Source organism: Trichogramma pretiosum, unplaced genomic scaffold (assembly GCF_000599845.2).
Source record: "Trichogramma pretiosum strain Unisexual culture from Peru unplaced genomic scaffold, Tpre_2.0 scaffold90, whole genome shotgun sequence".
In the NCBI taxonomy this organism is placed as follows: domain Eukaryota; kingdom Metazoa; phylum Arthropoda; class Insecta; order Hymenoptera; family Trichogrammatidae; genus Trichogramma; species Trichogramma pretiosum.
Genome location: NW_019641031.1, coordinates 441,784 through 454,709, shown reverse-complemented (window position 1 = coordinate 454,709; position 12,926 = coordinate 441,784). Strand labels below are relative to the sequence as shown.

Below are 12,926 nucleotides of genomic sequence, written 5' to 3'. Positions count from 1 at the left end.
TGATAACAAAAGTAGTGAAAATTCCGGCATTTATCCGTGAAATAAAAAAATTTTTTTTTTCAAATTTACATAAAAAAAATTTTAATTCGAGTCGTTAATTTTCATAATATTAGGTGAATGCCTATCTTTTTGGTCTTAAATTAAAGCTTGGCTGCTTTCATGGTGACAACAAAAAAATTCCCTTATAAAAATTCCGGCATTTTTACGTGAAAAAAGAAGAACAATTTTTTTTCAAATTTACGAAAAAAATTTCGAAAAATCGAAAAAAAATTTTTTTTTCTCGTGTATTGCCAAAAAACTTTTCTGGCCTAATTAATACTACAAACGACAATGAATACCATTGAAATTAATACAATCCACCGTAACATTTTCAAGATTTTGCCTCGGACATACGCGCACACACACACACATACATACATGCGGACATTTCTTGAGAATTCAATCTAGTTTACAAATATGTAAACCAAATTGTCCTACGAGGTCTGGTTCAAAATCTCGTTTTCGACCCTATCACAGAGCTTCCTCTATGAGATAGCAAAATCCTATTGNGCAACATTTGTTTGGCTACAACAGCTATATGCTTAGAACTCATTTTTTATAAATGTAAACTGAATCAATGTAAAAAATTCTTTTTTGGAATAAAGAAACAATTTAAAAAAATATACATTGACCATCAATTATTAACTAATTACTACAATTATTATGACTAGATGTATGATTACATTTGAACAATTTAGAAAAATATTTCTCCAATATTCTCAAATATATTATAATAAAAGTTAAAACTCTCCAATACTCTCAAATATATTACAATATAAATTATTAAATATAAATCAATGCTAAAAAAAAAAAATTTTTTTAAATACTCACAAATATAAAAGTCCCAATTCGTAGAGTGAGTATTTGTGAGTATTTATATGATTATTTGATTTTCTTTAAAATTATTTGAAAGTTTTCACATATATTTGATTTTACTAGATTTTATTGAAGTGTTTTAATTCTTATTTATTGAGATTTACAATTATTTGTGGCGATTAAAGAAATATTTTGCCAGGGAAGTCATTTGGACGCAAACATCACCTCGAATATCATACAATTGGAGTTCACTATCAAAGCCAATCCGTCGAATGTGAGAAATGTCACTCATCATTTCGAAACCCCGCCGATCTCCAAAGGCACATTGATGAGGTACATGCACAGAAAAAACTTTTTGAATGCGACGTTTGCCACAAATCATTCGGCCGCAAGGGTGACATCAAAATTCACATAAATAAAGAACATAATCCGAACAACCCCTTCGAATGTGAAATTTGTCATAGATCTTTTATATACCAAAGCCTCCTCAATCGTCATGCGAATGAAGTACATTATAATATTAAATCCTTCAAATGTAAGATCTGTCACAAGTCATACGCCCGGAAGGATTCCCTTAATTCACACATCGATTCTGTACATAATAAGAGCAACTCCTTCGAGTGTGACATTTGCAAAAAATCAATTGGATCCCAGAAGACTCTGAAGCAACACATATTGACAGTACATGATCGTATCAAACCCTTCAAATGTGAAACTTGTAATAAATCATATGGTCAAAAAAGTACTCTCAATGTACATATACAAAGAGTACATAAACGTATCAGACTATTCGAATGTGTTATTTGTCACAAATCATTTGAAAGTAAAAGTCAACTCCAAATTCACGTAAGTGCAGTGCACGATCGTATGAAACCTTTCAAATGTGAAGTTTGTCATAAATCTTTTGGACAAAAAGGTACCCTTACTATACACACAAATGCAGTACACAATGGAATCAAACCCTTCAAATGCGATGTCTGTCACAAACCATTTGGGCGCAAAGCTGACCTCGATAGACATGTAATTACAGTTCATGATCGAAAAAATTCCTCTGAATGTCAAATTTTTGACTAATCACCTCTTAAAAGTCCACGTGAGTACATTTTATCATTTTAGAAAATCTCTCATTCATGAGTGAGTGCAATTTAAAATTGAATTCGCACGAGCATCATGATAATACATTATTATAAAGATTGGTTAAAAACTGTTTATAAAATTACTCTTAAACTTTGTAACAAAGTGTATATTGCTTCAAACAGTAATTTAGTTTTGACTATGAATAGTTGTTTGTAATTAAGGCACGTAGACTAATTTATAAAATAAATACGCTCGATTTCAATTTGTTTATTTTATTAATACTGATCTGTTCCATTAATCCCTTTCCCTTTTTTTACACCCGTTCGGCTTTGAGATCTTTAAAGAAAAATCTACTAAGTTAAATAAAAAAATCATTTGATTAGTATTATTTTCGGTAGTTTTAAAGCCATTCATTTTTTGAAATCGTTCGAATACTAAATCCATTATCAAATTTAAAAAAATTCTGAGAAAAATTCTTGTACTTTTAAAAAAGTTTTACACACTGTTTATTCTATGATATTTTTACGTACTTATGTAGTTTCAAATGTCAAAAGAGCAAAAACGGAGTCAAGTGTACCACATGAAGGTTAAGCATTCATTACAAAAATATTTACTGACGAATTCTTTGTAAATATATCCGTCGTATATATCAGAAAAACAAAGCAAATCTCGGTTCAATCTAGCATTAATTCCGATCAATTTATTGCAGAAATTAGGGCGATTAAATAACGATTCTAATTGTCTCAACAAGGGTATCTCAAGGAAATAATAATTCAGGTCTTCATTACAATCGCACGCACCGATGTTCTGTTGAATGTTCATCACCCGAAACTTATTCATCACTACCTGAAGTACGATTTGAACTCGAAACTAACACATTACAATTTGAAATTGGTTTATCAATGTCACGAAAGGATTTTTTAAATTTATATAAGCTTGACGGACACTTATTAGGTTTTGGCAGAGTTGATTTGAACAATTTCAACGTAGCAGCAATTTGCGTATCAGTTTGACGTGTGCTTGTTTTTAATGTACCGATGCTTAATATAAACTCGCGAACAGTAACTCCAGCTCTGTCGTAAAGATCATCTTGCAAAGAAGAAGGAGGATCTGGGCTCGTGAAATTGTCATCAACATCGTCATCGATCGCGTTGGAAAATTCCTCTTCTTGATTGTATTCTCCTATGTAATGGTAGATTTAAGATTTTTAGAATTTTTCATAAAAATAAAAGTAAAAGTAAGTAAAGTAATCTTGTAATACACGCGCGCGCATCCCGTGCAACTATAGGTATTCGTGATATACTTATTTCATTTATGAGATAGTATACATGGTAGCCGCATTTGCACAAAATACCAAGAAGTGTATCTCGGGCCGTTTATAATAAGTTCTGAAGCTAGTAAATGAAAATACCCAAACTTAACTGTAACGCGGAAGAAACTTGTCTTTCTCGTGAAGCGGGTTTGATTTTGACGTCAGTGGATTAAGAGGCGAAGAGTATCCATCGATTGTGGATGCATGGACTTCATTTTTGCAGATCTCAAAATCTTGTGTTTCAAAACCTCTTTCTCCCTCCAAGCCGTTTTCTCCTTCGAGACCTTTTTCTCCATCGAGACCTTTTTCTCCATCAAGTTCCGTAAATTTTTGTCCAAAAATCCCTTTTGCGCGTTTTTTCAACTTCATGCAATAATCTTCGAATAGGAGAGGTCGCTTGCGCATTCGGCTTACTTTCAAGTAACCTTGATTAATTGCGAAGAGATTAATTTACGCTATAGTTATTTACCTATCGATAGTTTCAAGCCCAACTTCATACGTAACTATGTTCAGCACTGATCGGTATTAATTGTGCGATATTTTTAGTAGCGAGTAAAATATGTTCTTTTGCATCGTTAAAAATGTTTGCCTTACAAGCTGCGTTCCAGTAGCTTAAATAATTTTGAGTATGCTCAAAGCTTCGCCGTGGAACTGTGAAGTTCCTTTAACTTTGTCACCGCGTACTTCGAAGTTCCTGGGGCTGTGCATATCCCACAGCCTCCATGACCATAATTGCGAACAATCTTTTTAAGAAACAAACAAAAAACCAAACACAAATTATTTTTGAAAGTACAACTTGTGATTTATAGATCTTTAATTATTTGTCAAATCTCTCTCACCAAGGTGCTGCTGCCTGGACCATCGCTGAATCTTTCCGCCTCGACTCGGACCCCGCAGTCTCTCGGTGCGGCCTTAGGCCAGCTTTCTCGGACACTTGCACGGCTTTGCTCAAGCCCGGCACGAGTCTGTCGCAGCGATCCCCGATGGCCGCCGACTGGTACGAACAGATGCTCAGATCCGAGCAGTCGAACTCGCGCTGACCGCCCAGAGTGACGAGGCCGTTGACGCCGCGCACTATACGTCGGTGTCGAGCTCGCCGTAGAAGAAGGTCTTGAGCCAGGGAGCCCGCACCTTGATCACCTGGCCCTCGATCGGCACCATGGCGTGGTCCGAGCAAAGCCGCTTAGCCCCGAGGCCGCGGTGCAATTCGCGATCGCGTCGTAATCCGCGGCGATCTCCTTGAACGAATGGACTTTTTGTCGTTTAATCTGCGCGCCGTTGACCTTTAATCTTAGGCAATTTCGTCGAGTTTGATCTCGATCGGCCAATCGTGATAACAATAAATTACATGTGTCTCTGTCAATGGAAACTCACTTGCTTATCGCCCAAGGAACGTAAATGTCGGGCTGCGTCACCAAAGTCGAGACGAACGAGCGGTATACTTCCACACGTTGCCTGTCAATTACAACTCCGACTCGGTAGCTCTGCGATAAATCGGCACGAGCTTCTCCATATAATCATTCTATCACATAAAAATGCGGCATTTTTAAAATCTCATTCCATTATACTTTATTTTTCAAATCAGGAATTTTGTACCATAACGACTCCCGACGACTCGTTGGAAAACATGTATCCGGAGACTGCAACGTCAATTTCCGAAGCATCCCTCGATCGACTCACTTCCTCGTAATAATCGTACGAGTCTTTGAGCCATGTTCACATTTCGGAATGATAAATATTAGGAATTATGAGTATTCGGAATGTTTGAAAATTGGAATATTGAAAATGCGTCTATTCTCGTCGACTCCTGTTACCCCCTCTCCTACCGGCTGAGCGGAGAACAGTCGCGCGCGGCCAGAATTCGTCCGAAAACCACGTTTTTTGCTACTTAATTGTTCATAACTTTTGAACCGTTTGAGTCTCCAACTTGAAATTTTATACAGACCTTCGTTATTAGATTACCTATCGATCGAAATATCTACAAATAAAATCGAAGGGGGCATACTTACCGAAAAATTGAGTTAACATTGAAGTCAATTTTCTCCATGAAAATTAAATTTTTTTGAAAAACTGATAACACCATTGGAAATAACAGACAAAAATCTATTGAAATGCATGTGCGTAATATTTTTCCAGACATAATTGCGCCAGCCACGGCGAGTTAAAAAAGTTGCGATACATTAAAAAATGCCCCGCGCGAGCGCACTGTCTGGTCGAGCGTGGAATACGTCATATGCATGTTGCCAAGCTGAAAAATGTTTGGAAATTTTTTAAACAAATTTTACTAATCAAACAGCGAAAATTTTGAATTTACTAGCTCATTTTTAATTTTTTTTTTACTTGTTATTGTAATAGAACATCAATTGTAATGTTGTTGACTTTTTTTTAGTAAAGCTTAAACATTTATTAGTTCAACATTCATCTAGAGCGTATAGATCATTTTTTGTGGTCTCAGTGCGAAAATTTTAAATTTTCATCCAATATGATTTTATATTCTTTTTAATTTAATATTCTGTAAATAACCAAAACTCGTTCATGATAAATCCATAGATGTCAAAGTCAAACCAACTCTTGAAATTTATGCATAATAAAAATTAAAATCGAACTTTTCTGGGTGCGTGATATATTATGTACAATACTTACTTATATACTCTATTAATTTTTATTTTTACTGCTAATAGATTAAAATTTTCAAACCTGCGTTTCACTACGGTAAAGTTTATTGTCACAGTAAACTCGTACTTAAATATCATTATTGGGTTCGTTAATCAAACATGTCGTTAAATGAAGATTTAGACATTTTTGTTGAATGGTTTGTGAAATTTTGTTCTCCTGAGTCTCCATTAATAAAGAAAATAATGTATGTATGCTGTCTATATCCCTTTCAATATAAAAACGTACAACTCTTGGGAAGGATATTCATCCTGTCATTGTTTACTATTGTTGTTGTTGCTGGGGTAAGTATTTTTGGCATAACTAAAAACCACTATTTCAATAATTGCTTGAATGTTTAGGCTATTAAAGTAATTGAAAATACCAAAATGTATGGTGCCAACAGTAGCCTCTTTATTGAGGATATAACTCAAGTAATAATTTCAATGATGATAATATATATTTACTCCTTTATGATCTGGAATTACGATAAAGTATCAATACATTTTTGATAAAAGATATTGACATTTGTTTTTTAATAAAAATTTTAGTATTAAATGCCAAATAATTTTCAGATTATTCTGAATTTGATTTGGATGAAAAAAGTTCTCGAAAACAATGATGAATTTGGACGACGCATGGTTAAAAGGTCGTATGAAAGGTCGAATCATTTCGGATTTATTCTAATCTGTCAGTGTTTTTTCTTATTCGTAAAAATTAATATAATTTTAAAATATAACACATAATTGTTTATAGTGCTATTCATCCCAATAAGTGTATTTTTTGCATTTGGTCCAGTAGTTATTCCAGTTTTATTAACACGATATCTACCAGGAAATCAGACATTTAAAAAACAGCTACCGATTCATGTAGAATTTTTCATTGATGAAGAAAAATACTTTTATCACATGTTTACTTGGCAATTTTTAACTATAATGATTTATGCTAACGTAATAGGAGGCTTGAATACTTTTCAATATTCATCTGTAGGATTTATTATTGGTGAACTCCAGTACTTACAGTCAGTAAAAAGCAACTGCTATTAAAATACGATTATTGATGTGGCATTTGTTTGCATGAAATATTAAATAAGATTGTGTGCATTCAATCGAAAAAATTCAATTTCCGACTGTGATACACAATTTTTTCGAGAATTGTCCCGCTAGAAGTGCAATATTTTCTCGCTATTTTTTTAACATTTTCTAAAATTAATGGAGATTAATGACCATTTTTCATTAAATGATCTTCGATGTTAAAAAAGCGTTTAAAAACTACAAAAAATGTTCTACTTCTACTTGGTTTATAAAGAATCTAAAACTGCAATTCTGAATTTTAGATACTACTTGAAAAAAACTGACTTTGATTATAAATGCATGGTTTCTAAAGGTGAAGAAAACGCTCACAACTTCCTTACCAAAAGTCTTAAATATTTTATTCAGCAACATCAAAGATGTATCAAGTAAGCTATTCTTGATTATGAAAATCCATAACCAAAATAAGAGTTTTATTTCCATTTTCAATTTATACAAATTCTTTTAAAAAATATTAAAAACTGTGCACTATTCAATGTGACTCAATAAAACAAAACTTGCATAGGCTCTATGAAATTTTACATTTCTTGACCGAAAAGTTGATGTTCGTAATAATGCTTGGTACATCTGCTCTTCTCATCGTAGCAGGTTCTACGGTGAATATTTTAAAAAAATCAATATATTAAGTGATTTTTTACCATTAAAATTGAAGAATAAAAATAACTATTTCAATCAATCACGATAATCAAAATTATCCTGAAATTATTAATAATTGTTTACTTATCAATGACTTAGATGGTAGTTTTGATGGATTCAGACATGCCAATGGCTTTAAAAATGTTTGTTTCGTGCTGGGCTACTTTGATTGTAATCTTATTTATATGTGTTCCTGGTCAACTTTTAAGTAATGCCGGTGATGAATTTTTCATCGAATGGTAATATTTCTTCATGAATGAGAATTAAAAAAAAAACTTGCAATAAATTAAACTATTGAATAAACATCCAAACAGTTATTGCATTAATTGGCACAGCTACTCTCCGAAAGCTCGAATTTTGTTGTTACTAATACTAGTACGGACGATAAAACCTTTGGTATTGAGAGCAGGATTCATAGCCGATTTGAGCTTTGAAACCTTCAGCTCAGTAAGATATTTATTGTTTATTTGCGTATTAAAAAATCGTACGACTCCCTCTGATGAAATTTTTTTATCATTTTAGGTTCTGAAAAAATCTGCGTCATTTGTAACCGCTTTAAGATCAATATATACTGCGCTTTAATTTAAAAATATTTCTTTGGTGTTCTCTTTATTAACAAAAGCTCACATTATTATTTAATGCAATTATTTATTTAAGTGGAATTAATGTTTATCAAATCAAATAAAAATCGATGCAAGTGTATTTATTATCATCTTCTTTTACTACCCTTTAGCGTATCTATTTATTGAAAATTATGTTGAATTCAAATTATACATAAATGTCACAAAGTTTTAATAAAGCTTTTTTGATAATAATGGCATGCAAGGGTAAATTGACAAACATATAGTTAGCTGCATCGGGGTTAAGAAAAACTTGGATATATTTTAACACGTGGGATAAAACTAGCACAATACGGCCAATGTACACGTACTGTATACTAATATGTCAACTCCATCAAACTCCCATGCAATTTTAATGATTACTAGAAAATTTAAAAGCCGACTATGCGCAGTTGAGCACGTGAACTTTCTTTATTACATGGGCTCAATGTATGAAACGATTTATACCCTCATGCTTCGGTCAAATTTTCCTATCGCGTCTGGTTCAAAAATTCATTTTCAAGCCTATCGCATGACTTCCTCTTTCACGAAGCAAAATGATTCGTTCGTATAGTACATGATTAATATGTAATAGCTCCAATAATAAATTAATAATAACTCAATGTTCCTTCGTTTACATTAGTTCAAACGTTCACTTCATGATTTGTAAATATTATTTGAATAAAAAAATTTGATGATAATGATTAATAATTTTTTAATGAGAACATTATAACGCAATGTGCGATCGGGCATAGTTAATATCACACGTTGAATAACTTATAAATAAGTTTGAATTCCGGCAAAGTATTGTATTGTTTTCATGATGATTATATATTTAAATTTTTATTAGCAACAACAGAACTTCAATATCAACTTGACGGATTCATTGTAATGTTTTACGATTCAATTATAATTAGTATTGAAACATCACAACAATCGTCAAAGATGTACTTACAATTATTAGCTACATTTACAACAATTACGAAGATAATTCATAAAAATATTAAAATATCAAAATAATCGTCAAAGATGCATTATGTGCATATTGTTTACCAATTAACCATGAAACCATTCTTAGTCAATGGTTAACCTGTTACTACAATAATACTTTCGTAGTACATATGCATTCAGACTTTCAGTACGAAATATCACTTTGCGTGCCCAGAGCTTTTTGGCTACCAAGTGTTGTCAAGACATCTATTTAAATCATATCTATAATCATATCATATCTAGCTCTTCTATAGAATTATGAATAATTTTTTTTTCTACTTCATAAATAAAATAAAACATTCTTTTTTTATTTAAAATGTGGATAATATTTGATAATATTTGATAAAAGTTACATGAATCGTTTGAAAATGAATATTTTCGAGTATTTTAGAAATTTAGATTTTACTCATAATTTTATATGACTGATAACTGTGACATTTACTCATATTTAACAATAACCTTCGATACGTTCACTAGAACATTTTCACAATGTTTTTATTATAAATGCTAGTAGCTGAATACCTATCCGAATCACGGGGCAGAATTTTGTTATAGTACTTTACGATACTAGTTTCTCTGTTTCATTCTGTTTTGTTTTTCTAGATTACGTCAACAGGAGATGCAGTTTTCCTTTGAAAGTAGTGGAGTTTACAAACGTCGTTAAATGATGATTGCATCGCTCCGTAACCCTATTCGGTATTTAACCGTAACGGTTATTCGGGATCCTGCTAACTTAACTTTGTATTTTCTGTAATTATTCAAGATTTATGCGTCACATCTGTGACTGGCGCCCTTTTCAATAAAAGCCTAATTATTTTTATTTACACGATCATATAAAAATCATTGATATTCGGAAAGTTCTACCTTGATTCATCCGTTTACAGGTATCTACGGACATTGTTCCCAATGGACGTACCCTATTCGAGGTGCAAGCCGTTCAGCGTTGGCTTGAGGGCGACTACAAGTTGTCTGCTCGTCACTGTTTTATCGATATAGCGTGCGCTGCCAACTTAGAATCGAAGAATATTACAAGCTATGAAATAAAATATGTAAACTTTATACTTTAATTGTACAAAATAAAAATTCGATTTTAATCAAAATTGTGATGCATTTTATTCAACAAACCCTTCGTTATAAATCAAACCAAGAAACATTTTTATGTTTTATAGTGAAAAATAAGATTGAAATAATTCAATAGCTATCTCTCTTCTCTATCTTTTCATTGATACACGTAAAATTATTTACTTTGCATTTAAAAAATTGTGAGTTGTTCAGAGAAATAAAGAAAAGCAACTTTTTGCAAAAATTTATAGGGATTCCCTAAAAGGAAAAACGTGACGTACTAGCAGAATACAGAAAGATAACAAAGAGACAGAAGTTATAAGCGAAACGTCTTTTATCGAAACATATTATACTGCATATTTGTTTACAAAATTCTTATAATATTTGTGTGCTGTTTGCTGTTTTTATCATTGCTGATTGTTATAATTTGTAAGTATATACACGAAACGTTGATCCTTTGTAAAAGAAATGTACATAGAAGTCATATAAAGCGAAATTCTTGATGTTTAATCGGAAATAACAAACATTGACAATAAAATAAATTGTTTGCAATTCATGCAAGGGTGAATAGTTTTTGTTTATATTTTTATTTATTTTTTGGGAGTTAATTATAGTGAAGAAAAAAAGTTTCATGTTGTTTTGAGGGAATTCATACAAAATTTATCGAAATATTTTCTGAAATCGAATTTTGTTTGTTTGCATGGGGTAAAATTCGTGTTATTAAAAAGTATTTATCTGTTACTGGAGATTATGTATATTTTTTTATTGCTCTAGGTCTAACGCTATTCATAAAATGGCAAATCTGAATAATGATTATCGCGTTGATTTCAATCCTGCACCTAACGGACAAAGAAAAAAGCAGACTTTTGATAATTTATTAGAAAAGAACATTGAACTCGATAATTTTTTGACCCCTGCTAATGAGTCCCAAACAAGAGTGCGATGTATAGTATGTCACGTTGGCGAAGAAAGTATTGAGTGTGCCAGAGCTACAAAACATTTAAATGGTCCGAAGCATATCGCAAATGTTAAAAAGATAACAAATAATTATACTGCATTAGAAAAAAAAGGGCTATATCTCAATTTGAATTAGTTATGTTAAATGTTGAACGAAACATATCATTTCTTTATACCAATTATTTTATGGCAACATTAAAAGGGTGCATCGACGATTCGGAAATTTTAAAAGATTTACAGTTATGTAGGAAACGAGCAAAAAGAATAGTGTGCGATGTCATAGCGCCAGAATGTAGAGCACGATTAAGAGAAATATTATCGGCACAAAAATTCAGCATAATTGTTGATGAGAGCACCGACATTACCGTTGAAAAATCAATGTGCATACTTGTGCGTTATTATGATATAGAATTGAAACGATTTGTAGAAGTTATGTGGGATATCATTAAAGTTTATGAAAATGAAGATTCTTGTTGCGATGCCGCTCAAACTACCGATAGAATTATAACGTCATTTGCAGGTATTCCATTAAAAAATATAGTTTGCTTTTGCTCGGATACCTGCAACGTTATGATGGGGGGTAACAAATCGGTGGCGGCTAAATTAAAGCAATTAATTCCTGGAATAATAGTGGTAAAATGCAGTTGCCACATCGAAAATTTATGCGCTGTACGAGCTATGCTTTGCATTCCTAAAAAGTATAAGCAGCTGGTCACAGACATTTATAACTATGTTAATTCGAGCAGTGCAGCTAGATTATCCCGATGGTTATCAATTCAAGAAAAACATGAAGTAAAAGCAACGCGGATTTTGAAGCCCGCCTTCACACGGTGGCTTTCATACTGTGAATGTTTACGGAGTATGCTTCGTAAATGGTCACTTTTAATTAAGTATTTTGAAAAAGAACCCGTCCATTGCAAAGACGATACTGCAAAAAATATTTATAACGATCTTTGTGATCCCTTGGCTGAGCTGTACGTGAAATTCGTGTACTTTGTACTATCAAAACTTACAAATGTAAATGAAGAATTGCAATCGGTCGCAACTGTATTTAATGAAGATAAAGATCTAATGAGTGATCTATATTACAATATACTCTCATTGTACATGGATCAATCTTATTTATTAAATACACCTTTATGTGACGTTGATCCACTCGATGAAAAAAATATGAAACAATTATTGCATATTAATGTTGGAATAGATTGTTTGAAATTGTTGCACAAAGACAGTGTAAAATTTAGTGACCCAGTGAAAATTGAGTTTTTCGAAAAAGCGAAAGAATTTTTGAAAACAGTTTGTGTGGAACTAAAGAAAAAATGCGATGATTTTTCAGATAATGAATTTACGCTGCGACCAATTCTTCATCCGAAAAATACATTAAGTAAGAATTACCATGAAAATCATGCACCAAACCTCGATCAATTGTTTGACGTTTATCCTCAATTTGTCGAGTCAGATGATGCAAAAAAAAATATAAACTCCCAGTGGGAATTATTGTGTTCAATGGATTTTGAAGATGATACGATAAAACAAGAACCAAATATTGATAATTTCTGGAGCATGGTTGAACAATACCGCAACAAACAAAATATACGATGTTTTCAAGATATAGGTGCCTTTGTTATGAAAATATTACTAATTCCGAATTCTAACGCAAGTGCAGAAAGGCTCTGGAGTAAATACAATCTGGAA

General features: G+C 32.4%; 1 pseudogene; it reads right to left on the bottom strand.

The window, feature by feature from the left end:
- Positions 1-3,876: 3,876 nt before the first annotated feature.
- Positions 3,877-4,958, bottom strand: LOC111693446 (annotated as a pseudogene).
- Positions 4,959-12,926: the final 7,968 nt, after the last annotated feature.